The following is a 17,401-nucleotide window of genomic DNA, read 5'->3' on the forward strand; positions in this document are numbered from 1 at the left end:
AAGCACATTGAGTTATCAACCATGGGCTTTTGGATGTCAAACATTTTTAACTCTGTCACAGTCTTAAGAGAGGAAACCCGCTGCAGTTTTCCATTAGTAGCAATATATATTTAATATACACCATCCCATAGACAGGATTGCACAGGTAAGCGCTATACCACTGGGCTACGTCCCGCATCCAGAGTGTCTAAACTATTCACAAACGCACACAACCCGCACACACCTCAATATAGCAGACCATACTTTTAAAACAAAAATGTTTGCCTCGTTATTCTTTTAGAAGTACCTGCTCTGATTACCACAGTGATCTTTTAGAAGTACCTGCTCTGATTACCACAGTGGTCTTTTAGAAGTACCTGCTCTGATTACCACAGTGGTCTTTTAGAAGTACCTGCTCTGATTACCACAGTGATCTTTTAGAAGTACCTGCTCTGATTACCACAGTGATCTTTTAGAAGTACCTGCTCTGATTACCACAGTGGTCTTTTAGAAGTACCTGCTCTGATTACCACAGTGATCTTTTAGAAGTACCTGCTCTGATTACCACAGTGGTCTTTTAGAAGTACCTGCTCTGATTACCACAGTGTTCTTTTAGAAATACCTGCTCTGATTACCACAGTGATCTTTTAGAAGTACCTGCTCTGATTACCACAGTGATCTTTTAGAAGTACCTGCTCTGATTACCACAGTGATCTTTTAGAAGTACCTGCTCTGATTACCACAGTGGTCTTTTAGAAGTACCTGCTCTGATTACCACAGTGTTCTTTTAGAAATACCTGCTCTGATTACCACAGTGATCTTTTAGAAGTACCTGCTCTGATTACCACAGTGATCTTTTAGAAGTACCTGCTCTGATTACCACAGTGATCTTTTAGAAATACCTGCTCTGATTACCACAGTGGTCTTTTAGAAGTACCTGCTCTGATTACCACAGTGGTCTTTTAGAAGTACCTGCTCTGATTACCACAGTGATCTTTTAGAAGTACCTGCTCTGATTACCACAGTGGTCTTTTAGAAGTACCTGCTCTGATTACCACAGTGGTCTTTTAGAAGTACCTGCTCTGATTACCACAGTGGTCTTTTAGAAGTACCTGCTCTGATTACCACAGTGATCTTTTAGAAATACCTGCTCTGATTACCACAGTGATCTTTAAAGGAACAGACCCTAGTTTCAGCCCATGGAAATTAACGCTACGTTTTGTTAATCTACAAAACTGTAACACATTTGGATAAAATTACAAGAGAGTGAGTTTGTGTCTGTGACTTTGAAATAGTGAAATACCCTCTAAAAACAGACTAAAATTCTACTCCATAACTGTTACCTCTCAGACGCACGTGCGTTTTTAAAAATAGGAGAAATGCATTTTATTATATTAAAAATACCAGGATGACCAAAAACACTTTGAATGTACGGAAATGGATAATCTAAACAATAAAATCTAAGTAAAAGTAGGATTTCAGTCATCAAAATCGGCTATAATAGTAAAAAATATGCCTTAGTGTTTAAAAACTAGGGTATGTCCCTTTAAATGTTTGTTTGTTTTGTTTGTTTGTTTGTTTGTTTTTCAAAGTTTATTGTCCCCAGAAAATAAATACAGTAATGCCAGGATTGGGGGCCCTGGTATCACTACTTTACATTAATGTTATAGGATACACATTATATAATAATACAAATAATATGTTATGATATTAATACACGTTACCACAAAAAAAAAGAGAGAAGAAATAATAGATGGAAGTAAAATAAACAAATAGAAAAATAAACATAACACTAATAAAACAATAATAATAATAATACAAAATTAATCATAATAAAAAAAATAACAATAAAAAAAAGAAAGAATAAAAAACCCAAAACATCTGATAATGAAAATAAATGAATAAATAAGAAATAATCCCTAGCATTGTTGTCGTCTGATAGGTTTCCGTGTACTTTACATTCACCTATATATTTGGTTGGTTTTATCATAATATAGCACCATATTTTTGAAAGATCGTAAGTATAAACTATCTATATGGCCAATATATCCCACTTGTGTGTGAAATGGTCATTATTTGCATAAATATACTTTTCAATATTTCTATTATGTTTTATTATACTTGTAGCTTCAGAAAATTTAGGATTTCGATTAGCATATTTACAACTATATATGTATGTATTTTTTACATAAGACAACGATGTGGTTTAATGAAATACTCTATAAAGGATTCCCAAGTAATATGTCGATTATATTCAGATTTACAATCAAACCTATTTTATCTTTAAACCACGTTTTGAATTGTTGCCAAAACGTTTGAGAATGAGAGCAATGAAAAAATAAATGTTCTAATGACTCAGCATCTTCACTGCAAAAAGTACATAAATTGTCACTTTGTATACCACATTTCTGTAGGTAAGTATTCGTTGTCAGAATGCGATGCATACGTTTGAACGGGAAATTCCGAGTTTTAATATCTATTGTGGTTTTCCGTACCATTTCAAAACATTGAGACAAAAATGTTTCAGTAATGTCATTATTAAGTGTTTGTGACCATTTGCATCTCCTATTAGACATGGATGACTGAATTTTATTCACACATAAATTATATATGACTTTACAGTTTTTATTTTGTTTTTTGCAGTCTTGTTACTAAAGAATCATCATCTAGGGTATCAAAATTTATTTTCTGTCCTCTTATTCTATGTAACAGCTGTTTCGGAATGTAGTGTCCCGTTAAATGTGGATGTAACGAGTAATTGTCCATGATTTATGAAGCCAGACCACCCATCCTGATAGACAACCACATGCAACCACATATGACGCTAACTATTGTAATGGGTATTCTCATTCAGTGCCGGATTTATAAGGGGGCAATTGCCCCGGGCCCCCTGCCAGAGGGGCCCCCCCCCAGACTAAGGACTTCCTTTATTTACAAAAATGTAATAATGATTTTTTTTTTTAATTGTCAAGTAATTTAATTTCTATGATGAGGGCCCCCCGAACCTGAAGTGCCCCGGGCCCCTGCCCCGGCCTCTTCCCAAGGTCTAAATCCGGCCCTGATCTTATCCACTACATGGTGTCGCTTGGAATCCCCACAAGTAAATGAAGACATGCACTCTTGCACGCTTGTAGATTGTTGGCTGTTGGCCTGTGTTCGCAAGTTATTTTCAAACATAGATGTACACTTGCCTTGCGTGCCGCATGAATCTGTCAACAGCCAAAAGGCGGGGAATGCGCGGTTACTTTCAGTATTATTGCGCCATGTAATACGTGCATGTTGCAGTATAACAAGCAGGCGGGCTATTCCAGGCCATTTCAAGTGCTACCAGATGACTGTTTACTGGTGCTTTATGCGCCGGGCTTGATGCTTCTTCCTCTCACCTACAAGTGCTTCTACCAGTGATCCATAACTGGTTCAACAAAGGCCATGGTTTGTGCTATCCTGCCAGTGGGAAGCGCAAATAAAAGATCCCTTGCTGCTAATCGGAAAGAGTAGCCCATGCAGTGGTGACAGCGGGTTTCCTCTCAAAATCTGTGTGGTCCTTAACCATATGTCTGACGCCATATAACCGTAAATAAAATGTGTGGAGTGCGTCGTTAAATAAAATATTTCTTTCTTTTTTTTCAATCTCAACACCTGCACAGTGAAATATTGTTACACAATCTCAACATCTGCATGGTGAAACACTGTAGCACAATCTCAACAGCTGCACGGTGAAACACTGTTACACAATCTCAACACCTGCATGGTGAAACACTGCAGCACAATCTCAACACCTGCACGGTGAAACACTGTTACACAATCTCAACACCTGCACAGTGAAACACTGTTATACAATCTCAACACCTGTACGGTGAAACACTAGCACAATCTCAACACCTGCATGGTGAAACACTGTTACGTAATCTCAACACCTGCACGATGAAACACTGTTACACAATCTCAACACCTGCACGGTGAAACACTGTAGCACAATCTCAACACTTGCACGGTGAAACACTGTTACACAATCTCAACACCTGCACGGTGAAACACTGTAGCACAATCTCAACACCTGCATGGTGAAACACTGTAGCACAATCTCAACACCTGCACGGTGAAACACTTACTCAATCTCAACACCTGCACGGTGAAACACTGTAGCACAATCTCAACCCATGCACGGTGAAACACTGTTATAGAATCTCAACACCTGCACCGTGAAACTAAAGTAAAGTTTGTTTTATTTAACGACGCCTCTAGAGGACATTGATTTTTTATCTTATCATCGGCTATTGGACGTCAAATATGTGGTCATTCTGACACTGTTTTTAGAGGAAACCGGCTGTCGCCACATAGGCTAGTCTTTTATGACAGGCAGCAAGGGATCTTTTATTTGCGCTTCCCACAGGCAAGATAGCACAAACCATGGCCTTTGTTGAACCAGTTATGGATCACTGGTCGGTGCAAGTGGTTTACACCTACCCATTGAGCCTTGCGGAGCATTCACTCAGGGTTTGGAGTCGGTATCTGGATTAAAAATCCCATGCCTCGACTGGGATCCGAACCCAGTACCTACCAGCCTGTAGACCGATGGCCTAACCACGACGCCACCGAGGCCGGTGCACCGTGAAACTGTTACACAATCTAAACTTTTGCACAGTGAAACACTGTGGTACAATCTCAACAGCTGTACAGTGAAACACTTACACAATCTTAACACCATCACAGTTAAATAATGTAACACAGTCTCAACACCTGCACGGTGAAACACTAGTACAATCTCAATACATGTACATTGAAACACTTACACAATCTCAACACCTGCACAGTTAAATAATGTAACACAGTCTCAACACCTGCACGGTGAAACACTAGCACAATCTCAATACCTGTACATTGAAACACTTACACAATCTCAACACCTGCACAGTGAAACACTGTAGCACAATATCTCTGAAAGGCCGACTTGTATCCCGCCAGGTGAATTCCAGGTGAGAATCATATTGAATAACCGACTGATATCTGGTCATTAATCTGTTTGTGAGGTACGGATCGTAGGTCGTGCAGATTCAATATGGGGACTGTAGCATCTCACTCCATGACGTCATTGACAAATTACAATGTGCTTTCGTTTTATTGGCTTTTGTAAAAGACAAAATACAGAAACCTTCATTGTGTGTCTGTAAAATCAAGTTGACCTAAGTTATGAAAACAATCTTTTGCCAAGCACGAAGTACATTACTGCCATACACGCCAGTTATCTAACTGGTGGCTACTTACACTTTCACAGAATGCGCTCAAAGTTCGCCTAGTTTACAACCTAAGAAAAAAATGTGTGGGGTTTTTTTCGTTTGTTTGTTTGTTTGTTTTGTTTGTTAGTTTTTTTTTTTTACATTTTGCATGGTTTGCTGCTTAAACTGATAAACACACCACCAACAGCCAGCCACTCTGAATAAAGTTGTAGCCTCTCAAAACGTGTGTCTAGAAGGGATGGCCCCACGAGAACATGGATTTATCACGGATGTTTTGGCAGGGTCCCATGGCTGTCGGGATCGGGGAAATTAGCAAGATTTAATCATACTTGGGATGTTTAGGCCACTGAATAAGACAATGCATTATTATTCAATTAATTTATCAGAACATGCATAATTACAACAATATTTACACAGAATATTGGGCATTTTCATTGCTATTGGTAAGATATGCGGTTAAAGCTGCCACATGTAAACTTTAAACAGCATATATATGTGGATACTGTAAACCTTTCTTGTTAAATAGTCTGGGCACATGTTGGAGATTTGAGATTGTTGAGGCATTTTTGGGTAGAATATGGTATACAGTTATTTTTGGATGACTAGGACTTGCTGATTCCAAAAGTGCTGTATACCAAATTGAACTTTGTGTTAAATCCACAAAACAACAAGATGGCCGCCAATCTTTTTTTACTGTTTCATTACTTATCAACTAATCGATATAACAATGATCTAAGACTTTTTTTACATACTAAGCATCCAATGACAATTAAATATATAGTATCAAGATTTTGATGTTTTTCAGGAAAGGTCATGGTCAGTTTGCAAGATGGCTTCCCAATACAACAAGAAATTGTACTGTTTCTCGCTATTAACACGTAATTTGGCCTTCACTGTAGTTTTTACATGTTATTTTTTGGATAATTGATTAAATTGAGCACCAAAGTATAAATCAATTTAAAGAAAGTGACAGCTTATGATGCTCGTTTCGGATTCCATGACAGTTTGAAGCCAATTCAATAGTTCATTCACCAAACTCAGATCAAGTGAAAATGATCGGATATGTTGGATAAAACATCATGTCAATACAAGACTGAAGTTCTTTCAAACAACTCGCCAGTGACAGTACTCAGTGTTCTGTGTATTAAGAGACTGGTGCTCTCACACTCTGAACAGGTCAGATGCTGTTTCGTATGGTGCTACTCACCAGGTGTATTTATTTGAAGCACGCAGTAGCATGGCGCATGCATCACGAACGTTGTTGTTTCCGCCGCTTCGCTGCTTTTGATGAAGATCCGTGCCTGCGAACTAAAAGTAAACTTCAATCATCAAAACCCAGGACGTAAACAAGACTTGCGTTGCTATGAAAGCACCACCTGTTTAATGTTGGCACATTTGAGGAAGATGATCCATTGTTATGTCTGAGGCAGCGTGTCTGTGGGTAATTGTAGACGTCACACATGTGTGGCGTCCACGGGAGTCGGACCTTATCGTCTGGCACCCCGCGCACCAGCCGTGCCCGTGGCTTGTTGCCGTTCATTTGTTCTTATCAAGCAGACGATCTCCTCCGACACGGCGCCATCAGTATTGTGTTTACGGCGCTCACTTTTTACTTGTTACAGTGTTACCTTTCAAACAGGCTACTACACGCATGCAACATTGATACACCGTATCCATTAGCTAGTTTGGTATGTGAAAATAAAATAAGATAAAGATTGATTTCTCGTGTCGGTGTGGCAAAATAAACACCTACCAAATTGCAGTATTGCTGTATCACCATATGGGATTAACGATTAGGTCTTATAGAAGCTATTCATGCTCTGGCTGAGCATTATGCATGCAAAGAACGTTCTGCCTACATATACTGACATATACGGCCTGAATATTACGATTTTCCATTATTAAAAATGAATGAATGAATGAATGAATGTTTAACGACACCCCAGCACGAAAAATACATCGGCTATTGGGTGTCAAACTATGGTAATGCAAATAAATAAAGTGATGATCAACATCAATATAAAAATTCAAGGTTTAAACAAAAACAGTGTAAAGAACTGTGCAAAAATACAAATACAGATATCACAGAATTTTACGGACACCGAATTTTACTCTAAACTTCAATTTGTGCTGTATTGGCCATTCTCAAAGAGAATGTTACACCCCTGCACCACGGTGAGGTTACAGCACGCGCAGGGGCCATTATTAAAATGATTTTTAAAAATTCATTTAAACGCATGTAAAAGTTTGAAAACACTATGTTCGGCGTGAACATTTTAGACATTTCCCAAATGTTTATACATTAGACTGGCCAACACACTTGTAGCTTGCAGCCTGCAGCCGGGATTGTCGACTGTTCTAATACTCTCTCTCCACACAGCGATCTTGTAGTTCTATTCTTGAGTTGTACGCCACCTTCAACATAACACCTGTCACTATTGGTATTCTGTCTGCAAGTTTCCAAACACTGTGGTGGTGGTGGTGGTGATGACCACCAAGGGAGGGACATTTATTTCACCTTTCAGATAAACTTCTATTACTGGTGTGAGGTTCTCCATCCAGTGCAGCTTGTTGCAGGATCCAGCTGCTAAGTGAACATATAGCAGTGGCACCACTTAACATGGGTTTGCTGGGAGAACTGGCGGACACATGTGTTTCTGTCTGTGGTATGGTATCCATTCCATCAATGACTGCATGTACCAACACCGACCTCAAATAAGAAAAGAAAAACCTTTAGGAAAGTCTATCCAGTCTTCACAGATCATGCACAACATCCAGATGCTTTTAAAACCACGGTCTCTGTTGTTGAAAATATTTCCAACATATTTATGTTACGATGGAAAGGTACAGTTCTGAACATTGTGAATGTCCATTACAATAGTTCCAAATACCGTATTACGATTATTACCGGTATATGTTTGTTATAACCTACAAATTAATCGATCCCATAAATAATAATCTTCTTCTTTTTCCCATTCGTTCTAAATTAATTCTAAATTGCAAAATTGTAATGTGTTGTCAATGGGTGTAAACTGATTTCTCCCGCGAATCTGATAGAAAAGAGAGTACTGAGAAAACTATGCGTCACGTATTCTAGTTGAATCATGGTCGTTTTACCTTCGTCTTCTAAGTACAGTGTACTTTGCCACCCATCCCAAACTAAACAAAACACATTTCCCATGATCTCATCCTTTGAAGGTTGAGACATACCCTCCTGGATACAAGATAAGTCAAACTGAAAGCTATTAAAAATTATAGAGAAAGAAGCTTAGAAAGACACACGAAAAAGAAAGAAATGAAAGGGAAAAAAAGAGAGAAGAAAAATTATATGGAATGTTACCTTTTAGAAATTATATATTATAATTGATTAGCCGAGTTCAGCAATGTTTCTGACAATGACAGACATACTTGTGTAAACAGTTGGGTGATTATATGAGCCAGTTTGTGCGAGTGATTACAAATCTCAGTCAGTGCACCGTTTACCACGACACAGCGGTTGTTAACCTTTGAAAGCGGCATGCTGGATTCCTACCAGCTATGATAACTGTCTGCTACTCTTGCTCGATATCTTGCCTCAACAGATGCGTCTGTCAGACGGGTATACCGGTACGTGCTTCACACTGGAGATACCGTTTGCTCTGTTTGCATTTTAACATTCTTCACAATTTGTAAGCCACGACGGCTGTTATTGTAGTCATCGTCTGGTTCTACTCTGTCTGGTTTTCAGTCGCAACCATAGAATAAATGAATCGATGAATGAATGGATGGATGATTGACTGAATGACTGACTGAATGAATGAATGTTTAACAACAGAAGGAATAAGTAAACAAAATATTCTACAAATCAAATACAAATTCAATACCAAATTTCGACAGTGCGGGTTACGATATGAAAAAAGAAAAACAAAACGAAGTAGAGAACGTGTTGTGCATGTATCTATACTAAAAGGCAAAAGTTATTGTAACACACAAAAGACAAAGATAATTGATGCTATTACTGCAGTGTATGAAACGTTATAATACGGAAAGAGAAATGTCCGAATGTATGGAAACGAGCAACAGTCCATGAAAAGGGCGCACCTACCATATGCAAATGAGCCATATCACTAGCGGGGGTCCAGAGCGAACTTCACACAGTCAGTAGCGAGTGTGCCCACCTTGAGCATTGACACAGGCCTGGCACCGTCTTCTCATTGAGGCCACTAAACGCTGGAGAAAGTTCCTGGGAATGCCTGTTTCGCAGATGGGTGGTTAGGATCCATGTGTCTTGGCGAGGGGTTGTCACGGGTGGTCGGTCGCTACGGGGACGGTCCCTGATCTGGTTGTTTTGTTGATATCGTTTCTATAAGTGCCATATGGTGTTTCTGTGGACGTTGAATTGACGTGCGACGTCACGCTGCGAGGCCCCAGATTCAAGCATCCCTCTGACTCTCTATCTGTCATTTTCACTGAGGCGTGGCATGACGACATTGCATCAAACAGTTCACTAATGGTGTGTGTTTTTTTACTTCTGGACTTCTGAAGGCTGCATAGAGTGGCAATGATTTGTAACTGAATGTCTGGCCTTTTATGGTGAACACTGGACAGGATTTCTCCCGAATATTCCATGTTTCTTGCACAAAGCATGCAATCGCTGCAACAACTGCTTGGTTGATTTTTTTCGAGCTGTTTCATGCATATTTTCTCTGGTTTACATCCATAAATCCATTCACAAATTTATTACTCCAAACAATCCATGTCACAATAACTTTTGCCTTTTAGTACAGTTTTGTTGAGGTATATTTTAGAATTGTGTTTAAAATATCTATTCAATAGTATTATATTAGTAGTATTTTCTTGCAGTTTAAAGGAATGTTTCAATCGATTTTTAATTATAATATTTCCCCTAAAATATATATATTATTCCGCTGCACCCTTTCCTTCCTCTGCTTTGACTTCCATGTCATTTCCTCCCAATATCGCAGCTCCTCCTATCTTTCAACTTTTTCGTTTCGCTGTCCACCACCACGTCACAGTCCTTGTCTCTCCAACCGCGACGGATGCTTCTCTTGTGTGGCTATCTGTGCCACACACCTGCCATTTCTCATTAGCTAAAGTGTGGGCTTAGTCTGACCACTTCGGAGAGTTCTCAGTAGTTACTTCTGGCATTACTATACTCTCCTATTACCGGCGGTCGTTAGTTAGAGCCGTGGGTTAGACCAGCTTTTATTAGAGGTAGAGGACGAGGATGCCAGGTTTTGTGCATGGAAGTACACAGAGACTGCACCAGTGGAGGAAGTTGAGACAGGTAGGCGATGGTATGGACAGCTCAGAAGAAGGGTCGGAGGAAACTGACAGAAAGGGTCGAAACACATTGAAATCTTACATTAAGATAATCAGAATGATATGCAGAGGGTGATAGTTGAGAAAGATGAATGGAAGTGTAAGCCAGCGTTGAAGGGATTTGAACCGCTATATTCAGCTTGATTGTCCAGCAGCTCATCCACTGGACAACGGAGCTCACTAACTGTCTAATATTCTCCTTAAGGTTGGTGTTATGTTGTATGTGAAATCACTAAACGATGTTGATCACTTATTTAGATCCCACTAACCTCGCAGCGAATGAGACGTGCTACTCCGCTAACTGTCGAGTTTGGTAGTTAGTTCTTTGCGCTCAAATATAAAGCCCATATATACCATGTCATAAATGACAGAATGCCATCTTAAATAATTAATAATTCATACTTTATGCGGTCATTCCGGGCTTAACGTCTGTTGCGGGATCTGGTCGCGAGTCGAGTATGGAGTCTCGTGTGTCGGCGCTGTCACACAGACCAGGTAGTAAACGGCTTTGTGCTCAGAGCTGTAAGATTATTCTAGTCCTCGTTGATGAGTGCTTTAATTTCTAAACTCCATAACCTGGCTCCCGTGATGTCATCTGCCCACAGTTACATACCCGCCCGTTTGCATGTCCCGACCATGGATATTAGAACGCTGTATAGTAGTTAGCTGTGCATTTAGTAGATACATTTCACAGTAAGTGTTCATATTTAAATTATCATCAACATCTTGACGTGTGGATTTAATCCATATTACTTTCTTGTTTTGTTATTTTATGTTCTTGTCCTTTCTTTTCCCCCCCCCTTTTTATGGAGTGGATGTGTATGCGTTTGTTCTTTTGTTTGTTGTGTGCGTGCGTGCGTGCGTGCGTGCGTGTGTGTCAATTATTTTCAATTGATTATTACTGATCAACAGAATGTACAGCGGCCTGCTTGACAAATATTGAGTCATGGAGCTCTTGTTTGATTCCATATTTGGTTGTCAGTGCTGGTCGTGGTTCAGTGTCAGTTCCAGACTGAACATAGAACTACATTAGACTTATCATACAGGATGACACAGACCACGGTCTTTGATATACCCGACGTGGAGTACTAGCTGGAACATAATCTAGTAAATCCACTGTCGAGGGTCGATCCTATGAACCATTACACTCCAGGTCCGGTCACCGAGTTAGTATGATGATAAATTATGATTTTAACATTATAAAGGTTGTTGGCTAGTGAAGTTCATGATATTATCACCACATCGTTGATGAGTGTTTGGGGAGAATGGCGGCCTGTGCGTATCGCCAGTTGTGAGTTCATGGCTATTACCGCCACAGCGTTGATGGGTGTTTGGGGAGACTGGCGGCCTGTGCGTATCGCCAGTTGTGTGGAGTTCATGGCTAATACCGCCACAGCGTTGATGAGTGAGGGGGAGACTGGCGGCCTGTGCGTATCGCCAGCTGTGTGGAGTTCATGGCTATGACCGCCACAGCGTTGATGAATGTCTTAGGAGACTGGCGGCCTGTCGTATCGCCATTTGTGAGTTCATGGCTATTACCGCCACAGCGTTGATGGGTGTTTGGGGAGATTGGCGGCCTGTGCGTATCGCCAGCTGTGTTTACGAAATAAAATAAAAGTGATGGGTAAAACAGAGGCGGACGAGAGAATGGCAGTAGACAGTAGTTCGATGAGGCCAGCTCCTGCTCACGAGAGAGTTCAAGAAATATCGCACCAAATAGTAAAAGAAAAAATATTGTTTAACAACACCTTACTAGGCGCGGAACCGGAGCGGTAGTAATAATAATAGTAATAATAGTACTAATAAAAGCTTGTTAAAACATCTCTTAACATTTCCGGCGCCGTCACCAACCCCTAGCATAGGCGGGTTTTGTTTTGTTTTGTTTTGTTTGAGAGAGAGAGAGAGAGACCCTTGACCCCCACCCACCCACACATACACACCACACACACACACAAACACCACCACCACACAAACACCACCACCACCACACACACACACACCACACATACCACACACACACACACATACACACACAAACATCATCACCACCACACACACACACCACCAGACACATCCACATACATCACACACACAAACACCACCACCACACACACACACACACACACACACATATACACACAAATATACACACATCACACACACACACATACATACACACCACACACACACACACACACACACACACACACACACACACACACACACACACACACACGAACCATATACCACTAGGGTTTCGAACATGCCTATCCCGAGTCCGGCTTCCGATAGGATCGGGGGTCTGACTCGAGACAGAGATAACCTAACAAATAAGGTCAATTTAGAAATTTTGAATATTAACGCCAAAAGTATAAAAAAGGGGAAAACAGAAATTGCAAAGGCAGAATGTATTATAGTTGTAACAAAATATAGTTGTCATATTAATGACACTGGTCACAGAAATTAACCGCGTGTATTTTTATGTTCACGGACCGTGCTTTATTTCAACATTTCCCATACATTTAAACACAACCTGTGTGTGTGTGTGTGTGTGTGTGTGTGTGTGTGTGTGTGTGTGTGTGTGTGCCTGCGTGCGTGTGTGTGTGTGTGTGTGTGTGTGTGTGTGTAGGGCGCGGGAGGGGACAGTGACATCGCCAAATTTGTCACTGTCAGGAGCGGATCACAACATTCTGAAAAGATCAGTTTAAGTTTGTCGAAGGCAAATGAGTCTATGTCACTAAGGGACTGAGATGTCCAGGGTGTTCAGGGGCATGCACCCTGTATAACTATGGAATAAATGAAGAAAGGGAATCTTTTATTTAACGACGCACTCAACACATTTTATTTACGGTTACATGGCGTCAGACATATGGTTAAGGACCACACAAATATTGAGAGAAGAAACCCGATGTTGTCACTTCATGGGCTACTCTTTTCGATTAGCAGCAAGGGATCTTTTATATGCACCATCCCACAGACAGGGTAGTACATACCACGGCCTTGATATGCCAGTCGTGGTGCACTGGCTGGAACGAGATGGAATAAAGATGCTTAGAGACGCATTTTTAACTTGAAATTCCAGACCATTTAGTGTTAGTTATATTGAACTGAGACAGTATTAAAACAGGCACTTCAAACGGACGGGACGGGGGAGAGGGAACATAGGACCCCTGTGATCCTCCTCTGGATTTGCCAATGAAGGTGTAAAATGGTTTCAATTCATTTCCAATATTCCAGCCGACACAGTATTCGCTAATATATAATTGTATTAGTTCCTACAACCTCGCAGCGCTGTTGTGAAATGCAGTGTTGTAACACAACACTTACAAGTACGGGTTTCGAATACCTCCAGTACTACTTGGACCATTCTGGCGTGAGTTTTGTGAACTGCGTTCGTAGTTGTTGGCAGACGCGGCCTGCATCCAGCCCTTGAGTGGTTGGAACACCTCCAACGTGCACGGAAACGCGGCGCCCTCACAACCTGTAGCTGATACACGGCCAACATGTGAGAGCGAGATATCCAGTGTATCCCTGCCTTCTCGCTGTTTGTTGTGCGTGAACCAGATACCCACGTTGATTTGGCAGTGTATCGCTGTCTGCTGTGCGTGTGTGAGTGTGCGGTATGCACGCACTACTCGTGTTAATCGCTACAGAAGTCCATTAAGACTAGTAGCTGTTCTCTCTGTGTGCAGGGCTGTGGTATCCACTCACAATCTACTACCGCTGGAGATCTGTACGTGTTTTGTTGTGCCCGAGTTGAATTCCTGTATTCCGCTTTGAGCAGCATCTGTCTGTGTACTCCTACGCGGTACACGTTTTATCTGCGAAGTGGTCGTAGTGTCCTGTAGCACGTGAAATACGCGACGCGGTAAGTATTGTTACTGTTTGTTAGTTAACACGTATCACTGCTCTTTGCCTGAATACTAATGCAGACATTTGGGACTGAGGGTATTCCCTCCAAATTTCATTAATTTCTTTTATACATGTACTTATTTTCGTACTTATATCCAATTAAGGTTAAAACACGATGTTCTGGGCACACACCTCAGCTATATGGGCTGTCTGTCCAGGACAGAGTGTTAGTTGTTAGTGAGAGAGAAGTCGGTATAGTGGCCTTACACCGTAGTAACCTACCCAATGAGTCGCGAACCCAGTACCTACCAGCCTTATGTCAAATGTCTTAACCACGACACCACAGAGGCCGGTGTCCCTCTAAAGACTGCAAGTGACAGTTAGCAAATGTTTGACATCTGATGTTTAAGTAATCCGTGTGTTCTGGCGTTGTTGTACATGACAAACGTTTTAACACTACTGTTTGTTTAGTAGTACTTGTTTTTGTGTGAGTTGTATATAGATCTGAGCCTTGGTACTGAGGTGCAGACTGATCGGTAAAGCGCTCGTCTGACGTATATGGGTGGTAGGATCGAATCACCACGATGGACCTACTGGTGTGTGTTTTTTCAGTACCTACGAATGGTATAGCAGATATCACGAGTGGAAATTGCCCAATGTTAGAGAGGGAAGACGCAGTTACATGTTGATAATGGCACCGATGTCTTCAGTCTACCAACTGCACTAGGTTTTCGTATTTTGGGGAGGGACATAAGCAAAAACGTGTGTTTTAGAGAGAGAGAGAGAGAGAGAGAGAGAGAGAGAGAGAGAGAGAGAGAGAGAGAGAGAGAGATGTTTTATTTAACGACGCACTCAACACATTTTTTTATTTACGGTTATATGGCGTCAGACATATGGTTAAGGACCACACAGAGTTTGAGAGGATCTTTTATTTGCGCTTCCCACAGGCAGGATAGCACAAACCATGGCCTTTGTTGAGCCAGTTATGGAGAGAGAGAGAGAGAGAGAGAGAGAGAGAGAGAGAGAGAGAGGAGAGAGATACATAGAGGGGGGGGGGGTAGAGATTATACGTGTGGTGTCCATTTTACTTGGTGTTTGATGTACACCACACGCACATGCACACGCACACATTCACATTCACACACACACACATTCACACACACACACACACACACACACACACACACAAGCAAACGAACAAACAAGCACGTTTTAAACATTGTCAGCAGTAAAATGTCAAGTAATAGAATCGATATTACATCCATGCATGAAACTAGCAGACGTACATACGCGACAGCTGACAGCTTGCCTATGTGGTCATACGCACGAACACAGCGTTTTGGAGAAACTATTCATCAAAGAAGTCTGCCTGAGATGTACGTCATTTCATCACGTCTGATACATTTACACTAGCCACCCTGCTACTAATGAAAAAAAATGTAGCGGGTTTCCTCTTATGTCAAAGTGTGTCAAAATGACCAAATGTTTCACATCCAATAAATCAAGTGCTCTAGTGGTGTCGTTAAACAAAACAAACTTTATTTGCACTATCAAACCTGTTTTGATCATACAGCTATTTTAGCCAGTGAATGGCATATACATGCCTGGAACGATGTGGTTTATAAGGTATGTTTTCACTCTTTGAGTTGATCATCTCATAGCTTGTGTTTGTTTTGGGGGTTTGTTGGATTAGTTTGGTTAAGTTGTTTTTTTTGTTTGTTTTTTTAAATTAAATTAAATTTAATTCAATTCATTTCAATTTTGTTTTAGCAAAGCCGTCTCATTTTAAAGGAAAAGTACTACAAAAAGTCAAACAACATAATATGATGTATCACCTACACTAATAACGCGACACTTTATTTTGACATTTTGACCTATGATTTTAAGTTTTCTTGAAAAATGCACTTAACATAATTATGTTGGCTGCACTCATGACGGGCGCCAGTTCTAAATGAATACCCATCTTGATAAACACCGAGCCTGAGCTTGTGGAAACTCGTCCAGATATTGAAGTGTGAACTGCTGTATACAGTGTGTATGTGCTTACACGACGACAAGTCAAGCCTCATTCCAAACGTTGTTTTTCCCACAGCTCTTTACACTGTACACTGTTTTTACATAATTATATATATATATATATATATATATATATATATATATATATATATATATATATATATATATACCACGACTGGTATATCAAAGGCTGTGGTATGTGCCATCCTGTCTGTGGGCTGGTGCATATAAGAGATCCCTTGTTACTAATGGAAATATGTAGCGAGTTTCCTCTCTAAGACTATATGTCAAAATTACCAAATGACTAATGTTTGACATCCAATAACCGATATTAATAAATCAATGTGCTCTAGTGGTGTTGTTAAAATAAACTCAATCATTCCAAACGTAAAAAAGGTTTTATAACGTGTAGCCTTGTATCAGATGTTCTGCTTTTAGACATGACTGACTGACTTCTTCTATAAATATACTAGTTTAGTAAACACCCCACTGGATGCAGATTTTGCGTCATTGCTTTATTTCCGTTGTTTAGAACTGGTATTATGGGTTATGATTGGTGTATCTGTGACGTCAGACGCGCCTGTTGGGTCACAGTTTGATTGTATGTTGGTATATCAGTTTTAGATGGACGCAGACTCCCTCCAGTGGTTGGTTTCTTTCTTCTGTGTGCCACATGCAGTTTTAATCTACTCCACGATATGTGTTCTTTGTCGAAGGCGTTGTCAGATCTAGGCAGTTGTGGAATTACACAATTGTAATCGCCAGAAGCATGACACGCTGTGAATCAGTTAATTGCTCCCCATGCTGATCGGCCCTATTTTCATGCAACCGTATATATGTTGGTTGTGTTGGTTTTCTTAAAGACACGATGCTATTCCTAGCACAATGTGTATTTTTACACAGTTCTTTACACTGTGTTTTTATTTAAATGTTGAATTCTTAACTTGATGTTTATCATCACATTATATTTGCAATTACCAAAGTTTGACACCCAA

The 17,401-nt window shown here is 40.4% G+C and overlaps 1 protein-coding gene across 2 annotated transcripts in view; it reads left to right on the forward strand.

Moving 5' to 3' along the window:
- LOC121371854 overlaps positions 1 to 17,401 on the forward strand; it is a 53,470-nt gene that overhangs the window by 3,501 nt on the left and 32,568 nt on the right. Inside the window, exon 1 of one of the 2 annotated variants that reach the window (XM_041498060.1) lies at positions 13,965 to 14,406. The exons of the other annotated variant lie outside the window; for it this stretch is intronic. The gene's annotated coding sequence lies outside the window, so the exon portion shown is untranslated. Of the gene's footprint in view, positions 1 to 13,964; positions 14,407 to 17,401 lie in introns of those variants that run through there. 2 annotated transcript variants of the gene reach the window in all.

Source organism: Gigantopelta aegis, chromosome 4 (genome assembly GCF_016097555.1).
Source record: "Gigantopelta aegis isolate Gae_Host chromosome 4, Gae_host_genome, whole genome shotgun sequence".
Classification (NCBI taxonomy): domain Eukaryota; kingdom Metazoa; phylum Mollusca; class Gastropoda; order Neomphalida; family Peltospiridae; genus Gigantopelta; species Gigantopelta aegis.